The 20,328-nt window shown below is 46.4% G+C and overlaps 1 protein-coding gene across 5 annotated transcripts in view; it reads left to right on the forward strand.

Moving 5' to 3' along the window:
• LOC111754000 (uncharacterized) overlaps positions 1 to 20,328 on the forward strand; it is a 105,493-nt gene that overhangs the window by 13,399 nt on the left and 71,766 nt on the right. The window contains exon 1 of one of the 5 annotated variants that reach the window (XR_002788737.2): positions 19,704 to 20,055. The exons of the other annotated variants lie outside the window; for them this stretch is intronic. The gene's annotated coding sequence lies outside the window, so the exon portion shown is untranslated. Of the gene's footprint in view, positions 1 to 19,703; positions 20,056 to 20,328 lie in introns of those variants that run through there. 5 annotated transcript variants of the gene reach the window in all.

Genomic DNA, 20,328 nt, shown 5'->3' on the forward strand with positions numbered 1-20,328 from the left:
GTTTGGAGAGTTCAGTAGTGTGGTGATGATGCCCCTGGGCATTCCTTGGGTTCCTTCACTGACTTCTTAACTCCTGGAGCCCCGTCATTTCCCAACTCTTAGTGTCCTCTGCTTCTTCCCTGCCACATGTTCCCTCTTTCCTTTTCATTGTTTCCTGGGTAGTTTGTGGTTTTCAGCTTTGGTATTTTCTTTACTCAACAGTAGTTTGGAGTTTTTTTTTTTTTTTTTTTTTTTTTTTTTTTTTTTTTTTTGTACCAGGGATTGAACTCATGATCTGACACTTGCCAAGAAAATAGTTTGGAGTTCTCACCTCTAAGTTTTGTTAGTCTTCTCTGCACTATCTCTGTCCAGTTTTGCTGCACTGCAACCAGAGGAAGTGAGACTGGATGGTCAGGGTAGAAGTGCTCAGAGTGGCCTGGGTCTGGCGGCTCTCTTGTGCCACTGATGTTCTCTTCTGTCCATGAACTTGAGCTGTGGCTACATCCTCAGGCTCTGGATGCCAGTCTTCAGGCAGGTGTCAGGGTCAGGGTCAGGGATCAGAACACTGGGTATGAGGGTGAGTGGTTATCAGGCTCCTGGGCTGGGGCCTGGGCTCAGGGAGCAGAGACTGTTCTGGCAAGGGGTAGCTTGGTCTCAGTAGTTGACTTTGGCCACAACACAGGGGCATCCCTGCCTGCCCACCTCTAGGGTGGCTGTAGGGGGCTCAGGTGGTCTATAGGGGCATGCATTTAGCTACCTCCTAGAAGCCCCATGGCCTCTCTTTTTCCTGTGTATTTTTGGTACAGGGAATTGAACTCAGGACCTCATGGTTGCCAGGCAGGCGCTGCACCACTGAGCTAAATTCCTGGCCCCTCCCTGGCCTCTCTTAAGGTCTCTGCTCTGCCTTCTTCCTTGGAGCCTTCTCAGGGCTGCTTTGACTTGCTTTTCCCCTTGGGTTCCAGAGGGGCTTTGAGGATCCAGTTTTGGCTGTTATTGGCTAACAGCCACAGGGGACAAAGCAGGATGCTGGGGGGCTTGCTGGTGGTATGGTCAACTCATGCAAGGATGAGGGGCAGATGTGCATGATAGGCAAATAGATGTATGTGGTTGGGGCAGACCAGGAGGTGAGGAGACAGGGGCTGGGTGAGGGGGCAGAGCCATCCACTCCCCTTTAAAGAGCTGATTCCTCTCTAGAAAAAGTGCTTCTGGTTCTCTTCTCCTGACAAGTCCTTAGTGAGTAATGACAGTGCCTGCTGGCTTACAGTAGATGTCCTTACTGTTCTCTGTACCCTGCCCCTGTCATCCCTTGGACACAGGTTGACAGATACTTTTATGGTCCCTGTCTGCAGAAACCACAGCCCTAGAAGCCCTCAGGGCAGAAGTAGGACATGGATGCAGTGTTTCTTGCTGTGTCTCTGACATTTTCTTCTATGGCCTCCATTTTCTGCAGACCTCAGTCTGTCTGTGACCTGACCCTGTGGCCTCCCAGCTGGGATTTCCTCCAGCATTTAGAGCAGGAAAGAAGCAGCCCTGCTCCCCCGGAATTGAACTTCTGTGGTTTGTCTCCTGAAAAGCAAACCAAATGTTAAGGCAGCTCATCTGGATCCCTTCAGCTAGGATGAACAGCCAGACCTTCCTGTATTGACTCTGTTGCCTGTTCTCCCCCGCAGGGGCCCCACAGCTTCTGCAGTGCATAATGCAGGCTGCCTGCTTCTCTGCTGGAGCTCAAGCCTCTGGAGGAGAGAAGCAGTGGTAAAACCAGGTGTCCCTGCTTACTGTGCACCGGAGCGCATTGTGCCATGGAGCTGGTTCACTGCCTAGGCTGCAGAGACAGGACTTGTTTTGGTACCAGACTGCCTGCATTTGCACTGTGGTGTCATCTCCTTGCTGTGTGCCTTGGTACCCTACTTTCTTCATTCCACAAGGTATGAGGATTAGGTAAATCAGTGCCATGTAGTTCAGTCAGTGCTAACATTGGTGACATGGTTGAGATGACAGTGGTGAAGGTGGTAGTGATGGTGGTATTGATAGTGAAGATTCTGTGTGTGGTGTTGATGGTATTGATGGTGATGGTGGTGGTGGCACTGGTGATGACAATGGCCATGTTGCGGGCCTTCACTGTCTTGGCTGAAGCAGATCCCCAAGGACATCACTGTCATCCTTCCAATCACCTGACTGTGAGTATGGAAGATATACTGGACTATAACATAATACTATTCTGTTTCATGGCTTTACAGTCATGCTTCTTAAATCTGAAAATAGATGTATAAGGAAATATTCGGGTGTATCCCACCTAAAAACAAACAAATTGTATATGAGTTTAAACAACAAAATGGAATTCTGAGCTGACTGTTGAGTGACAGTGGGGCTTGCTACCAGCTTGGTGCCTAAATGTGTTAACTTGATAAAACTTTTGGGCCCATAAATGTCCAAGCACATGTCTTCTATGCCTGCCAATTAGGGAGTAGGAAGGGAATTGTGCCTTCTATTACAAGTGTGAGGACTCTGACATGTTATTATTCTTAGTAAGCTGTTGGATGCCCTGGATGCTGGAGGTGGAGGATGGGGCAGCAAGCACAAGCCAAATGTTACTCCAAGCTGTACAGCATAGTAGTATCGCTAGGGCAGGAGACAATCAGCTGGAGGGATCCATTGAAGGGTGCTCTGTAACTTTCATTTATGTAGTGGAGCTTGAACTGTGGTTCTTAGCCTGGCCCTGAGGCTGTACCTGTCCAGCTCCTACTGTCCTTGACTCTGTAGGTAGGTGTTTCCCAGAGTGCTGACAGGTGCAGCTGCACTCCACACTTACTCCCCTCCTGGTGCCTCCTTGCGTGGGTGTGTGTGTGTGTTTAACATCCTCCCTGGAGATCTGTGGGGGAGAAGCACTCCAAGTCTGTGAGCAGCACCTCCTGCAGGCCCAGGAAGACATGGCTGTGGCGCCAGGTGGTGTGGGGCCCTGTGTCCTGGTGTAGGTCCTTGAGGGACTGAGATCAGCTGGCTGGGAACTGTCGCTTGGGCCTGAACTTTGAATTGAAGATGACTTTGAACTGTAGGTGACAATATATTAACTATTGTTAATTTCTTGTTATCCTGTTTTGAAACTCTGTATCATTGCTTTTATTTTTGTTTATTTCTCTCTCTTTAAAATAAAAAAATACTAATTTTGAGCTGAAGGTAATCATGAATCCACAGCAGCAGAAGGAAATTTGGCACATCCCTGGCTGACCAGGAACAGCAGCATCTGGGAACCTGGCTGCCATTAGTCTTGGGGCATCTGTCCTCCAGAGAAGAATGTAAATAAAACTCATCCAGTTCCTTCTCCTGGAGAGTTTCTAGCCTGGAGGAGGCAGAAAGACCATCACAGACACCTGTATCCTCTTAGCATTTCTCATCTCTCTGTTGTTCCCTCAAAGCACACTAATGTTTCCTGATGACTTGTCTTTGTTCAGCCCAGAGGAGGCCTTTTCTCCCTGCTTTCTTACCTCATTCAGTTAGGTATACAGGTCTCTAATTTCAACTATGGTTCTACGCTGCCTGAGGCCGTGGATTTTGTATCATTAGTTTTGCAGAAGCAGCCACTTTTTCCTTCTTCCCACCTTCATCTGAATGAGAAGTGTGTGTGTGTGTGTGTGTGTGTGTGTGTAGGGGGCAGTGGCTTGTAGCTGCGCGTGATACTCAGGCGTGATCTGTGCACTTGCTGGGTTCCCCTCCTTCAGGTCCTAGGCCTGGTACACCTGGTACAGTCTGAACCTCCCTGTGGGGACAATTTCACCTACAGCCAGGGTAAAGCCCACCCTTTGTGTGCCTGCTCTCCACCAGGTGGGGCTGGAATGAGTTTTGCACTGCTGGTCGTCATCTTCCTAGAATCCCTGGAGGATTCTAAATTCAGTCACACTCTCTAAATTTTCATTAGGAGCTTTCACTCGGCAAAGATGATGGATTCAATTTTATTGTTGGAAGGAAGCCAGATAAAATTAGATGCCTCTTTTAGTCCCTGCCCCACCTCACCCCTCTGCTCTCTCCTCAAACCTCTCCTTTTCCCCCTGGGCTCCTGTGAACAGGTATCTGAGAATGTTTATTTGCTATTAGGTACTATGTGTCTTTCTGTTTTTATTTTGTGTAGGTTTGCTCTTATTCCAGCTTTGAGTCAGGGAGGGTTTCAGTTGCTCTCTGTGGGGCCTTTATGGTTTCATGTTTCTTTTTCTTATACTAAGGATTGAACTCAGGGCCTTCAAAGGTCTGAGCATTATCCTCAGAGCTTTTTAAAATATTTTAAGACTTTTTGAGATGGAGTCTTGCTAAGTTGCTGAATTGCCCAGGTTGGGTTGCCTGCCTGTCTCAGTCTCCCAGAGTATGTCACTCCATGAGTGACATCTGTGGCTTCTTTTCAGTAAAACTCCTTTGAGTCTTATGGCTGGAGCTGGTTAAATGTTTTGCTGCACAAGAGGAATTAATTTCTCATTCGTGTCTCCCTTTCTGAACTCTGTCTTTCTTTGTCTCTCTGTCTCTATCTCTCTCCCCTTCTCTTTGATGTGGCTGAACTGCTTCTCATGCAGTGAAATATGATGAAGAATCTACCAGCAATGATTTGACTCCTGACTGTCTCAATGTAGGATAGGGTAGGTTACCTTGTGCTCTGCATAATAGTTATCACTGGAAAGGATGGGTGACTCTCACAGGTTCTGGTTACTGGATGTTGGTGTTAATGTGGGAGTGTTGATTTCTATAAATTAAAAATTTCACATGGATTTATTCAGTGGGGCTGTGAGCAGACTTTTAGGCAGCCTCTCCCATCTCTGGCTCCATGTTGGGTTGGGAGATGGCATTACACGGTTGGAGAGGGGCTGGATGGCAGCACGGAGCCTTGATTCTCCTGTTGTGGCCGTTCTGTGGGGAGGACCAGTATTAAGGAACTAATGGTCCATTTGTCCTTGAGCCTGTTTTTTTGTGAGGTGCTTGCCTCCACACTGAGGATTCCATGACACAACACCAATGAAATGCCCCTCTTCCCGCCCTCAGATTTTAAGTATGTATTTTAGCAGTTGGAAAGAAAGAGTTATGGATGCTTTTATTAGTTTCTTGATATTGTTTTGAAGATGATGTCACTAAATCATTTATAATTTTTTTTTAGGACCTGAATTGAAGGGACATTGGTGAATGTGACTGTGAGAGCCTCTGCTCTTGGGGGCAGATGGTCCTCCTGCCTGCCCTCAGAGGTGGGCTGGGCCCTGGTCTGTCCTGCTGCCTGGTTGCTACTTGGTCCTCATTCCCCACTCACACGCTACAGAGGTTACTTGTGGCTCCTGGGCTGGGTGATGTATGCAGACAGGTTCCTACCCTTTGGGGTCAGCAAAGGAAGGTCCCAATGTAGGAGAACCACAGACACTAAGGTCAGCTATGATCAGAGCCACTGCTAATCACCCTGCTGCTGGCCACACATGGCTGCTGAGCCTGGAATTGGGGTGGTTCTGACCCAGGTGCCCTGAGTGTGGGCTGTACACTGGATGTGAAGACCATGCAGATGTAATGAAGACAGTAAAGCAATACTTGTCAGGTTGATCGTGTGGTGAGATGTTAATATGTTATATATATTGGTTTAAGAGAGTGTAATAATGTCTTTCATACCTGATTTCCTTTACTTTCTGAATTTGGCTACCAACCACCTACATTTACCTCTGCAGCTCATGTGGGCTGGGGACAGAGCTGAGGCAGAGCCACTTCTTGGGATATACATGCATATGTGTGCATCTACACATGAGCACACCAGTGGATCTAGTCAGGGTGAGGGTCCCATGTCAGCTCCAGATGACCCCAAAACTGGGATTGTGCATGGTCTGTGAGGCCAGCCACCTACAGGTTTTAGACTGATAAGGTAGGGAATGTCTGATTGTTTTCTTTCTTTCTTTTTTCCTTCCTTCCTTCCTTCCTTCCTTCCTTCCTTCCTTCCTTCCTTCCTTCCTTCCTTCCTTCCTTCCTTCCTTCCGAGACAGAATCTTTATATATAGTTCAGGCCGGCCTTGAACTTACTATGTAGTCCAGGCTGGCCTTCAACTCACAGCAATCCTCCTGCCTCAGCCTCCTAAGTTCTGGGATTACAGGCAGGCACCACCACACTTGGAAGTGTCTGACTCTTTAATTAAAAGATGTAATGCCCATTTCCTACTCTTTAATTAAAAGATGTAATGCCCATTTCCTACTGCACCAGGTTAAGGAAGGTGGTTTGAGGGAAAAATTGTGCACCCTGAGGGAACAGGGTGGGGTATGTGATGTGATCTTGGAGGCCTGGCCTGTTCTTAAAAGTGAACAGGGTGAATCTCATACATAGTGCTTGCTAAGTTTCTTTCCTCCTGTCCATCCTCAGTCTGGTTTTCTTCCTTATGTGAATTCCTCCTGGTCCCATCCTTCTTGCCATGGACAGTACATTGCTGGCCTCTGCAGGAGGACTCTTTGTGGACTTGCCTATTTCCACCCCCCAGATATGCTCCCAGTTCAGAGAGGTGTCAGGGACACTGGGCAGGGATTGGTCTGCCTCATGTCCATGATCCTAGATGGATCACCATCTGGTTCTACAGGTCTTCTGAGCCTCCAGGTGGAGGTGCCAGGTCAGACAAAGATACTGAGGCATACCATGCTGGCCATGGTAAAGCCAAGGTCTGGCTCTGGAACCTGCATGTATCACTCATTGCACATATGACATAATGTGTACAGTACATGTATATATACACATACATGCACATATGTGCTAATGAACATGCCTCCCTTTTATGCCATAAGGGCTTGGAAGGTGGGACTTAGCAAGGTCCAGGGAAAGCCTCGTGCAATTTTTTAAACTTTTAATTTTTTTGGAACTGGGAATCAAACATAGGATCTTGCACATGCCAGACAGGTGCTTTGTTGCTGAGCTATATTCCTGGCCCTAAAGCCCAGTGCTCTGTGGTGGGACCATGAGTAGCCAAGGCTATGGGGGCCTTACTGTTCTTGGAGGGGTCTGCACACTGGGCTTTGGGAGAGTGACAAATCAGAGTGGGAGGGGCTGTGCTATGGCATCATCACAACTGGAGGGGACAGGAACTCACTTTTGCCTTCAGAACCGTGCCTCTACCAAGACTTCAGGTGGCATCCGATACCCTCTGAGGCTCCCACATGCTGTGCTGGACTCCTCAGTGCTTCAAAATGGATTTGGTACATTTCATAAGTGGCTTCAGTACATTTATATCAGAAGTTGTTCAGCCCCACCTCTGTTTCCTTCTAAAGCATGTTGTACCTGGAGGAAGCCTCCCAGATCAGTTGGTTCCTCCCAGCCAGCACATGGGGCTCTGCTTCTGGGCTGCACACAGGGCCATTATTTGGTTCTCTCGCTGGATCCATCATGTCAGTTCCTGATGCCCTGGCAGGTTTGTTACCTTCCCTGTGTGGCTGAGGAGCACCTACCTGTGCGTGGGCCATGCTGCTAGTTTGCTCCTCTCAGGGGATATTGGGAGTGTCCACTTTTTTTTTTTTTTTTGTCTTTTTCCTTTTTATCGGTACCAGGGATCGAACTCATGACTGCCTGCTTGCAAGGCAGGCGCTTATGCCGCTGAGCTAAATCCCTAGCCCCGGGAGTGTCCACTTTTTGGAAACAACTGAGTTACATGCTCAGCTGAGGGCCTGTGGGAGCTTGGGCTCAAGTGCCTGGGGCTTTGGTACATAAAATTCTGGTCATTTTCTGGGCTATGAATGGAAGGCTGAGCCCTTGTCTCTTCCATGTGCCTCTCTAATCTCGGTGACTGTGTTCTGGTTCCCAGGATGGTGTGTGGGTGTCTGTGGTAGGATTCTGAGGAGGAAAATGAAGCTGGCTGAGGACCCATCTGAGAACTTGCTGAACTTTATGGTTCACTGAGATCACTGAACTTTATGGTTCAGTGATCTGGGAGTTGAAAGATTATATGAGCCCTTGATCACAAGGCTGGGGACAGATGCTAGGTGGTCCTGTCCCCCCTGGGAAGGTTCCTGGAACTTACCATTCCCAGCAGGCCCCTTTCCCCATCCACATCCCTAAAGTGGGTAAAGTTTTATCCTGTCTCACCAGCTGGGGATGATGGTTTGCTGTACACCTAGCCAAGTTTAGGTTCTGCTGGACAGGAAGAGCAGGCGTTGGATTGTTACTGGGTTGATAGAAGACTGTGCAAGTCTCCCCAGATGGCTGAGCTGTCCGCAGGCCACATTGGGCTTCTGGTCTTTTGTGTGGGGTGACTCTGGAAGGTGAAGTGACAAAGCCCCTTCCTCCTCTCCATTGAGACAGAGAAGCAGGTGGTTTCCCAAGGATTGTGACACATCTTGGTGTGAGGGTCAGTGCCCACTGCTGGACTCAGGTGACAAGATGTGTTCAGGCTCCTGAGGCAGCAGGAGCAAGGCTGGCTGGGAGCTGCAGGTATGGATGTGGCCACCACATGATGCCTATGACTTTTTGGTCCTTGTGCCTAGGTTTCCTGGACAGCCAGGCCAAGTGTCCACATCCATGTCACTGCAGCAGGTGGCAGAAACAAGACTGAATGGTGACAAACACCTGGCTGTCAGTGGATGTGGAGTGATTATTGCACTTCACTCTTTACCTTTTATCCACATGCTAAGCCATGTGAAGGCCTCTACCTGTCCCACTAAAGGGAGGCTTAAGCTTCCAATGGGCCCTTCCAATAAACTCAGGTCAGGTCCTAAGGACACCAATTAAAAGGGGTCATGGGGGGCAAAGTGCCCATGTCTGACAATTTCTTGGGGTTAAACAGTAGTATCTGTCCCTGGGGCTGTCGATAGGGAGGGATGGCCAGAACCCAGCAGAGAAATCAAAGGCCGGCACAGGCACTGCTCTGGGCGGGAGAGGATGTGAGGGCTACATGGAAGCAGATGAAACAGCCCCAGGAGGTGGCAGGTCAGATGGAGGCTCTGCAGGCAGCAGCAGGACCTCTCTATCCCTTTGATTGATCTCAGTGGGGGATGCTTCTCTGCACAGGCCTGGGAGACTTCCTGCCCAGCTCTGCCTCCCCATCTTTCTTTATCTTATCTATGGAGGCGAAGCTTTAGTACCAACTGTTCTGCAGCAGAAAATTCCATGTACTCCTAGCTCTGTGCGGCATTGTTCTGCCCTGTTGTCATTACCCTAAAGAGAACCCCATACCCACAGCAGGCACCCCAATTCTCCCCAGCCCCTGTGACCACCAACATGAATCTGCTTGTGGATTTGTCTATCATGGGTGCTTCATGTTGTGGAGTCACAGGATTTGTACCGCTGTGTCTGGCCCTGATGGCGCAGCATGTTATCCAGTTCTGCTGTGAGCAGCAGATGTCAGTACCTCTTTTTATGGCTGGGAATGCCCTCCATGTAGCTGAACTTGCTTTGTTCATCCCTAGATGGATACTTGAGTTGTTTCTGCTTTTGGCTTTTGTGAACAGCTGCTATGATTATTCATATACAGGTTTCATGTGGACATTTCATTTACCTTGGGCACATATCTAGGAGGGGGGATTACAGGGTCATGTGGCAATTCTACATTTTTTTCTTTTTTCTTTTTCCTTTCTTTTTTTCCTGGTGGTGCTGGGAATTGAACCTAGGGCCTTCATAATGAGGTACATCTCTAGCCCTCGGTGGGGGGGATTTGTTTTTGAGACAGTGACCCACTAAGTTGCTTAGGCTAGGTAGGCTCAAACTGGAGTCCTTCCACTTCAGCAAGAGTGCTGAGATTACCAGTGTGTGCTACTGTGCCTGGCTTCTGTATTTAACTTTTTGAGTTTTGTTTAGTTTTTAGTGTTTGCCTCTGTCTCCCCTTAGGGCAGACTCCTATGGATGCACAGATGATTTGCCTGCTTCGGTGATCTAAAACTCCTTTGGACACTTGGAGTTGGCCTGAGGGGATGAGTGTGAGCCTGGGCTGGAGAAGGGTGTCCTGCATAAATTCTGCTTGCTATGCAAGATGCCAGGAGATCAGCATTTCCTAGGAAGAGGATCACTGGCCCAAATACTATGTATGCCACAGTGCATTTCAGATTTCTTGTTCATTTGGGGGTTCCTTGTGGTCACATCATGGTCCTCTGTACTCAGATACCAGTGCTGCTTATCATGAGAGAATATGTGGTGCCACCCCCTTTCCTGACATAGGGGAGTCTTAGGGGACTGAATGTGAGCCAGAGAGAGTCTGTACCCAGAGCCTACTCCTTGACTTGCCTTGGGCTCTCAGGTACCCACTCCTGCCTGTGGCAGCATCATCTGCTGCCCGAGACATCTTGCAGGAATGCATTTGCGAGTGGGACAAGGTTCCACTTTGCTGCCTGGGTCTCCAGTCTGTGCTCTCAGCCATATGAATCATTTCCAACTGAACACCAGGCTCCACATATGGCCACGTGGTCTGAGCAGTGGCCAGAGCTGGTCTGTGGGTATGGCCCCATCCACCCCTGAGCATGTGGGCATCCAGGCTGCTCTGAAAAGCTCCAGGCCAATCTCCACTAAAATGGATGGCAGAGGATGTGGCCTTGCTGACAGGGAGCTCATTTTGAAGCACAATACAAGGAGAGCGACACTAGGACTTGTTGGGCCATTTCATGCCAAAATCAAGAACTTGAGAGATTTGTTTCCTGTTTATCTTTCAATCCTGGAAGCTAGAATCTAGGATCAGGTTGTGAGCAGAGTCCTTCCTTCTGCAGGCTGTAGGGGAAGGCCCTTCCTGCCTTTCCTTTACCCAGTAGCTCCATGCATGCCTTGTTTTGTGGCCAAGTAGCCCAGTTTCTGCCTCCATCATCATCTTACTTCCTTTGTGTCTGTATCTCTCCTCTCTTGTCTCTACAAGGATACCTGTCTGAACCTCGAGCCTCGTCTAGTCTAGGGTGATTCCATCTTAGTTTAACCACATCTGTAAGAAGTCTGTTTCCAAATAGAATCATACTTTGACATTTGGGAGATGCTATTCACTTGCCCACTGACTATAGACCTCAAGGACATTTTGCCCTTGGATGGAAACTCTGTACACTTATGAATATGGTCACCAAGCCCCAGGTGCTAGCCACTTCCCTGTCCCTGATCCTCTCACCTGGATGGCCCCTGTGGGGTTTCTATGGCCTGCTGCCCTGGTGGACCCTAGGAGCCTCTGTTCAGTGGGAGGGATGCTGACTCAAGCCTTTCAGACAAGGAGGAAGCTCCCAGAGGAAAACCACAAGCTTTATTTTTATTTAATTCTAACCATTCTGTGGTTTTTGGAGATGGCCTTTAAGATTTGTTTTTGATTTTTATCTCAAAGAGGATGCATAAAAGCCATGGGTTAGGCTCCAGAAAAAACACACAAAGAATAGAGGGATTGAATGTGGATCACACCACAGGGTGAGCGTTGGCAGGATATGCCTGGAGGGTGCCAAGGTCTCTGGAGAGGAAGCCCAGCCTGGCCCCAGAGCACTGTCTGCAGCTCTGTACCCAGAGCCCTGGCTGCCTAGGGTGATCTTCAGTTTCACTGGTCCAGGGGGTTCCTCCTTGGGCAGGGCCAGGTGGGTCTGTCCCAAAATCACAGCCAAACTCCCAGTAGGCCTTCTGCTAGTTAACGTTTGGTTGCTACCAATATCTGAGAAAATCAACTCAGAGGAGGAGGGATTTGTTTTGATGCATGGTTTTAGTCCAAGGTCAGCTAGTTGCATTGCTGTGAGCCTGAATGGAGTAAAAGAGGAGAGCTTGTCACCTCATGATGGCCAGGAAGCAGAGAGAAGAACAGAAAGCCCAGGGGCCTGGGAGCAGATCACACTATCATGACTCTCTCCCTTTGACTAGTCTCTACCTCCTGGCCCACACCCAATAATGCCATCAAATTATGATCTCATCCACTGATGAAGTTAGAGCCCTCATGATCTAATCACTTTTCAAAACTCCATCAGCAAAGAAATCTTCAACTCAATGAGCCTTTGGTGCATGCACTCAACCCCAGCCATAGCAGATCTTCACTTTTTAAAAGTAATTTTTTTTTTTTGTCTTTTTGAGACAGGGTCTCACTGTGAAGTTCAGGCTAGTCTTGAGCTCACTTTGTAGCCTAGGCTGGTCTTGAACTCGCAACTATCCTCTTGCCTCAGCCTCCCGAGTGCTGGGATTACAGGCGTGAGCCACTATGCCTGGCTAATAATTTTTTTTGAGACAGAGTTTCACTATGTATTTCCAGGTTGGCCTCAAGCTCGTGGTGATCTTCCTGCCTCAGCCTCCCAAGTGCTGGGATTATAGGCATTCACAGTGATGCCCAGCTCAAGATCTTCATTCTTTAAAGGATGGAATGCCTATAGGTGGGGTGAGCAATCGAGTGAGGCTCTGCTGGAATCTGGTCTGCCTATGCCATGGTTGGGCCTGTTTAATGCCCTCAGATATGCCTGAAGAGAAAGCTTTATTCATTGGTAATATGTATGAGGCTCCTCCCAAGGGACTGTATCTGGGAAGGGTGGGGCTGTTCTCCCAGCCCAGGAGCGCTGTCCTCAAGTACAGACTGTGGCCTTCAAGGACCGACCTTGTATCGACTTTTGCTGACAAGAGACTAGATCCAGAAAAATGTGGGCATCTGGAGCTTGCACCTGTCGAGGAGAGAGGTTGTGCCCCAGTAAAGCAAGTCCCTCAGTCCCTCTCCCAGCAGCCTTGTCCTGATGCCCATCTCTGCCCTAGGAGGGGGTGAGCCTCACTGAGTTCACACTGAAGCTTGTCTGGCCGCCTCTATCTCTCCCACTGGGCTCAGGAGGAAGTGTTCTAGAAAGGGAGAGGAAAGGGAGGGCTGACCTAAATCCTCAGGTCTCCTTAGAGTGAGCAGTGAGGTGTGGCCTGCTTGTCTGGTGGGAACCTGCTTCTTCCAGCAACTTCACACAAGGAGAAATGGGGGTTATAATGCAGGAAATGCATATGCTAATGTGGCCGCCTCCACAGGATGAGGTCCTTTATGTACAGACGGAGGAGGAGGCAGCTGTTGTGTGGGCATTGGAAGTCGGTGAGGACATGGGTGTGCATGTATATATGTGACAAAGTCATGACATAGAGACCACCACAGGGACAGACAACTAACTCCTGGGCCCTTAACCTGCTACTCAATAAAAGTATGCTTTGTTTCCTCTTAAGACAAACAGGGACTTAAAAGTGAGTTTTGATAAAAACCGTGATTCTTCACTTGGGCCTGCAGTAGAACAAAGCATGACCTTTATTTTTATGAAACTCTGGGTCAAATCTTTCTCAGTTATGCCTTATAGGTATATTAGTCATTTAGGGAGTATCTTCAAAGTTAGCAAGCCAAGGTTAAGTCACCCTAAATTTACCTAGTCTATCTCATTACTCTTCAAGACAAGGACACCTATGGGCACCTGTATCAGCAAGTCTCCAATACCTGACCCTACAATCACTTTAGATTCCAGCAGAACCTTTCATAACTGAGATGCCTCAAGTTGTGAGGATCCCTCCCATGGGACTAAATAACCCAGCCATCTATAGCACCCCATAAAATAAGTTCCTCCCTTCCAGGGGGCCAGTCTGACCCCTCGTCTCAGAGTGAGTTCCCTGCAAGCTGCCAGTCAGCTGAGGTCTTTCCTTGTGTTTGAAATAAAGCTTTTTCCTGTGAATTTATACTGTTTCACTGGTTTTAACTTCTATTACCACTAAAGCAAGAACTCTTGCTAGCTGTGATATGTGTGTTCATGTGCATATACACAAGAAGGACAAGGGCATCGGTATTTCACGGAGGCAGGTGATGCTCTGTGTCTGTTGGCACTTGCTGATTGGCCTCCCTTGATTCCCCATGGGCTGAGAGATGATTGTTCAGCCACACTGCAGGTTCCCTGAATGGACATGGGTTTGTCTTGGCTGCTTGGATGATCCTGCCATGCTACTTGTCTAGAGCAGGCCAATGTTTCCCAGGACTGGCCTGAGTCTAGGCCCTGCTGAAGGTTCTGCTGGTCATTTGATTTTCGGGCATTGTAGTGGCCAACAGTAGTACCGGTTGCTGTCCACCCTACCTCTGGACTGTGGAGCCCTGTGCCCTGCCTTTAGCACATCCTGTAGTGGGATTTCCCACGCAGCAAGCCCCACTGAGCCCGTGGTTCTTGCCTCCCTTGCTTTGAGCTTCCTGTCTTCCTGCGCTCTCTCCCTGTCTTACCATCTCCTTTAGACACGCTCCTCTGCTGCCTTCCTATTATTCTGTTTCCTTTTCAGAGGCCTCCTGTGCATCCTGATTAGCATTTGAAAGAGTCACATTTGCATTTAACAAGCTAGAGGTGGCTTCCAGCTTCTGTAGCACAATCTGCTTCACATCCTGAAAGATGATAAAAGAAGTTCCGCCTGTCCCTCCACTGCCTGCAGCCCACTGCCTGCAGACTCCTGTGACTTGTGCCCACCTAGGATGCATGCGGTGTGTATGTTTTAGGGTTGTATTAGTTATCCAGAGCTACTGGAACAGAGTTCCATAAATTGGGTGCTTAAAAATAATACAGAGACTTGCTCACATAGTCTGAACATCCAAATCCAATTCTGCCAGCTCCCTCTAAACACTGTAGGATGCTGGTGTTGCCAGAAGCCCTAGGGCTCCTTTGCTATAACCACATTGATCCACAGTCTGCCTCTGTTGTCACATGACATCTCTCCATGTGTCTGTCCCTGTCCCAAGTGTGCCAGTCATGTGAATTAGTCCCCTTATTCCAGTAAGACCTCATCTTAGATATAATCTACTATGACCCTATTTCCAAATAAGGTCAGATTCTGCAGGTGCTAGGAAGCAGATTTCAACGTACCCCTTTGGAGATAGTTTAACCCATAACAGGGGTACTGGCTCTATCTTCTATCTTTAAGAGTATACACTGAAAAAATGAGGGATTTTGGCCCTCACCCAGAGCAGCCTCCCATTTTTTGGGTGTCTTGGAGATGTTCTGTCTGAATATGTGTGTACATGTGTGCACACATGTGCTTCTGCATGTTTATGGATCTCTATGTGCATATATGTGTGCCTGGCTATGTGCACATATCTGAGTATGTGACTGTGTGAGCATGGATGTGTCTGTGTACTTGTCTGTATATACACGTTTCTGAGTATGGACATGTCTGGGTGCACTTGTGTGTGCACATGTGTCTGTACATATCTATGTGTACAACTCTATGTATGTGCAGAACCCTTTTTTGCACATACATCTGTTTCCTCTGTGTGCATTTGTTGTGTTTTTTTTTTTTTTTGTCTTTTTCCTTTTTATCGGTACCGGGGATCGAACTCACGACTGCCTGCTTTCAAGGCAGGCGCTTATGCCGCTGAGCTAAATCCCCAGCCTCCTGCTGTGGGTTTGATGTGTCTCCTCCAAGGTAAGGCACTGCAATGTGACCAGGTTGAGAGGTGGCCAGGCAGAGGCTTCTACCTTGTAGATGGGGCTGGGATGGACTGCAGAGCAGCCACTCCTATCTGCTTGCATATTGTCTCTGTCTAGAGTTTGTTACTGATGGCGTCTCCATGTCCTGTCCTTGGCCAGCCACTGTGTGTGATGGGCGTGGATTTCTGTGAGTGTATTTTACTCTTCCAGTGAGGAACAAGCCCCTTTCACCTTTGATTGTACACAATAGACAGATCAGACTGAGGTCTGGATGAGAGTAGAGAAAGTGAGACTTTATTTCTCAATCTTGGAAGACAGGGTGCCAGTCTAACAGGCAGACAGGCGTGCCTGAGGCAGGTATGGAGAGCAACTTAACATCTAGCACGCAGGTCCCTTCCTTCTTCTCCTCAATGGCTGAGTACAATGAGGGCTGGGGTAGAATATTTTTGGTCACCACCCAGACCCTTGTCCAGCTCCCTCTGCAAACATTTTGTGAATTTACAAGAAAATGATTAATACACAGGTGGGTAACTTCCTAACTGCCAGTATAGTAACACCTTGGTGTGTGAATGCTTCTGTTTGTGAACAAATTGGTTCTTGAAGAGAAGCAGTCAGCCTGAATTTGCTTCTGTTCATGAACTCGGAATAGGGTGATGAACACATGATACCTGCAGCTATCTTCCCTGGAATTGTGGAGAAAATTAAGTTCATGAACTGAGGTATTATACTATCTATTTTTCCAATCAGAGTTAATATACTGAAGCTATACTTTATTGACTACTTCCTCCTTTAGGGACCCTTTCAGATGCAAGACCTTGGTAACATCCACAGGCAAGTAGGCAATTTGGTCAACTAGTAGTTTCCACTAAGAGTTAAGGACTTTATTCTGAAAATGGACCACTTTAAGTTTCTACTTCTTATACTCCCTGAGTCTATTTGTATCGCTGTTCACCCTTTTGGTTTCCTGGCACTGATTGTCCAGTGTGACTGGCACACTTTATATGTAGATTAAGCGAAATTTGGCCAGGTGGGTGTCTCACACCTGTTATCCCAGCACTTGGGAAGCTGAGACACGAGGATCAACATGAGTTCAAGGCTAGCCTGGGCTACATAGTGAACTCAAGGCCAGTCTGAACTACACAGCGAGACTCAGTCTCAAAACAAACAAACAAACTAAACTTTAGCTTACTTCCTCAGTCACATGGGTTGCATATGGCTGAGGTTCCTGCATTGGGCAGTGTGGATCTGAAATGTTTTATGAAAGGCATCAGAGTGGCATTGTTCTAGGAGGCTATGGGTGTGGTGCTATTACCAGTGCCAGTAGACTGGCTTACTTGTTTATGGGTTTTATGTCCTGGTTGCTTTAGCTTATTCTCCCTGCTCATCCTGGTCAGTTATGGGATAGTTATGGGGTTTACCTCACTCCCCATCTTGGGGAGAGAACAAGCTGAGGATCCTTTATCCAAAATGTTGGGGACCAGGTTTCAGGATTCTGGAGAATTTGTGTAGACTTTACTGGTTGACTATCCTTGATCCTGAAATCAAAAATCTACAATGCTCCCAAATTTGAAAAATTTAATGTACTTTTGGATCATTTTGGATTTTCAGGTTAGGCATGCTCAACTGATACTTGATAAAGTGATAGGCTTAGGAGCCAGTGTGTGTGTGTGTGTGTGTGTGTGTGTGTGTGTGTGTGTGTGTGTGTGAGAGAGAGAGAGAGAGAGAGAGAGAGAGAGAGAGAGAGAGACAGAGAGAGAGAGAGAGCGCAAGGAAAACAGGGCTGGAGGGCTTGCCTAGCATGAGACTTCAGCAAAAAAGACTCCTAGCAAAAAAGGAGGAAATATATACAGAGAGAGAGAGAGAAAGAGAGAGAGAGAGAGAGAGAGAGAGAGAGATTAATTCATCTCCTTACTATTTAGATTTTTATCAGGGATGGCAGAGACTTTTTCAGTATCTATGGAAATAATCACATGATTTTTCTCCTTAGATATATTAATACAGTAAATTTTATTAGTGAACCAACCTTGGGTTCTAGGAATAAATTTCACTCAGCTACTGGGTATTACTGCTGTGGTGGTGTTTTCTGCTTATCAATATTTCATTTAGTATTTTTGCATCAATATTCATGGGATATTATATATATATTTAAACTATTTTGTTTCATTTTTGCAGTACTGGGAATTGAATCCATGGCCTTCACATTGAGTTACATTGGGTTGGGGATTTAGCTCAGTGGTGTAAGCACCTGCCTGGCAAGTGCAAGGTCATGAGTTCGATCCCCTGTACCAAAAAAAAAAAACAAAAAAACAAAAAAAAACACATTGAATTACATTTTCAGTTCATTAAGTCTTTTTGTTTTAAATTTTGAGACAGGGTCTTGCCATGTTGCTAAGTTGCCTGAACTGGGATCAAATTTACAATTCTGGGGCCGGGGGTGTAGCGGTGTAAGTGGCTGCTTGGCAAACACAAGGTCGTGAGTTTGATCCCTGGCACACACACACACAAAATTTACAATTCTGCCTCAGACTGTCAGAGCACTGGGATTATAGGTATATAAATTACACTGAGTTTTAAAATTCTTTTATACTATTTTGTCATGGCTAGATATTAATATTATTCTTGAATATAAAAAGGATCTAAGGCTTCCTCTCATGGTCAGTATTGTGGGATAACATTTTTTTTTTTTTGAGACAGTGTCTCACTGTGCAGTTCAGGCTGGCCTTGAACTCACTATGGAGCCCAGGCTGGTCTCAAATTTGTGACAATTTTCCTGCCTTAGTCTCCTAAGTGCTATAATTATAGACATGCGCCACCATACCTGGCTGGTTATAGGATAATTTTTATTATTTATTTATTTGTTTATTTTAGAAAATAGAACCAAACAAAATAAAACAGAAAAAGCCAATCAAAACAAAATAGTGAAAGTGATACAAGACTTTAAAACAGGATAATGGTAAATCAACAATTGCTATATTTATGCCTCTTGTTTTCTTCAAAATGAAACATAATAAAATCAAACAAAACAGAACAGGATAAAACCAATGAAAACAAAACACTGAATAAATAAAATGGAGCAAAACAAAATAATGAGAACAATATTGGATTTTAAAAACAAGACAGAAGAAAATCCTCCATAGCTCCTACATTGTATATTGTTACCACCTAAATAGATGCTCAGACTATTGGTTTTAGGCCAGCAAAGTTAATCAGATAATATTATCATTAAGTTGTTTTTGTACCTCAGTTGCTATCAACTCAGTCTGTGTTCCTCTGAATCAGTCAGTTGCTTATGGAGTGTGTGTGTGTGTGTGTGTGTGTGTGTGTGTGTGTGTTCAGCTTTTCTTGTCTCCCAGCCCATGGCCCAGCTGGCTCATGGGACGGGTGCTTCCTGTTTCTCCTCCCAACTCACAGGTGCTGTTGGCCTATGGGAAGGGTGTTTCTTATTTCTTGGAGAATTTTGAAAACTTTGAATTCATCCAGGTCTTGAAGATTTGGTGGAATTTATTTGTGAAATTATCTGTGTTTTTCGTTGTTGTTATTATCATTTTGCTTTTTGTTTTCTCCTTGATCTCTTTAGTTTGTGAAAACTGACTAGAGCATGCCATTTTTGATGGGGAAGTTTTGGGACATGCTTTTTCCTGAGAGATTTATCTGTTTCAACCAGGTTTGCAAATTTACTGTTAGAGGTTACTGTGAGGTTGCCTCACAATTTAAATTTTTTTCTTTTGTTTCAGTAATTATTTCACTTTATTATTTATTTTTATTTTGTATATTTGGGTTTTCCCCCTTTTCTCAATCAAGCTAATTGGTCTATTTTGCTGATTTAAAAAACCAGGCCAGGTTGTGGTGGTGCACACCTCTAATCTCTCCCAGCTATTCAGTGGACTAAAGCAGGAGGATCACAGTTCAAGCCTAGCCAGGGCAATTTATGGAGAATTTGTATCAAAATAAAAAAGTCTGGGAATATAATTCAGTAGTAGAGCACCTCCAGATTGAATCTTCATACCACAAACGTACACGTGCATGCACGAACACATGAACACATGCACTAAAAGCCAAACAAACCAAATTCTGGTGCATAAGAATTTTACTTTGTTGATTAGATCTACTAGTTGTCTGTAATGTCTACACTTTATTATTTACCTTTTCAGGTTTCCTGTTGGTTTATTTGCCTATGTGTATGTGTGTTATAGGGGCTGGAACCCAGAGCCCTGAGTGTGCTAGACAAGTGCTCTACCAGTGATCCCTAGCACTTTTTTCCTAAGATTTGCTAAGCTAGGAATTTGTTTTCATATTGAAAAATAAAGCTTAATACTGAATTATACTGAAGCTTAATAATGAATTTTCTTGTAATGAGTGCTTTAATGTGTTTTATAGATTTTTGACAAGTAGTGTTTTTTTCATTTTTAAAGAAATTCTGTAATTTTAGTTGCATTTCCCCCTTCATCCAAGCGTAATTTAATATAAATAAATGTCCATGAAGAGAGTTTTTTGGGCTGCTTTTCAGCACTCATCATTTAGTGTATTATGATATGTTTTGTGACCTATCCCCCCAGGGACTCAATGGTGCCTTCTGAGCTGTGGCTGTGTGTGGTTGTCACCTCTCAGGGACTGCACTGATCTCCTGCTGCTCTGTGGGTTTCTGCTCTGCTCACCACTGACAGTCATGGCACCTTTGGTACTTGGAAGAGGCAGAGAGGGTGGCTGTGGAAGACCTGTCTGGATCCTGGGTGACTCTCAGCTCCCTGGGGAAGGCAGCATGTGAGTGGTGCTGATGATACATCTGGGAACTTGTGCTCACGGGCTGCTGTGTGCTGAGTCTCTTGTCTGATGTCTATCTTATTGCCTCTGAGCTTGGACTACAGACTCCTTTGAGGTACGGGGTGTGTGAAACTCTCATCTTGGTGAGGTGTCACAGCTAACACTATGGTCTGCCAGCTGAGCTTTCCCTGACACCTCAGCTGGGCCAGAGCTCTGTTGCTATGGTGCCTCACATCCATTCCTACCCTTAGCAGGGTGGGGACTGTTGATATA

This window comes from Cavia porcellus, unplaced genomic scaffold (assembly GCF_034190915.1).
Source record: "Cavia porcellus strain 051 isolate PalLab524CR breed Dunkin Hartley unplaced genomic scaffold, mCavPor4.1 scaffold_16, whole genome shotgun sequence".
Classification (NCBI taxonomy): domain Eukaryota; kingdom Metazoa; phylum Chordata; class Mammalia; order Rodentia; family Caviidae; genus Cavia; species Cavia porcellus.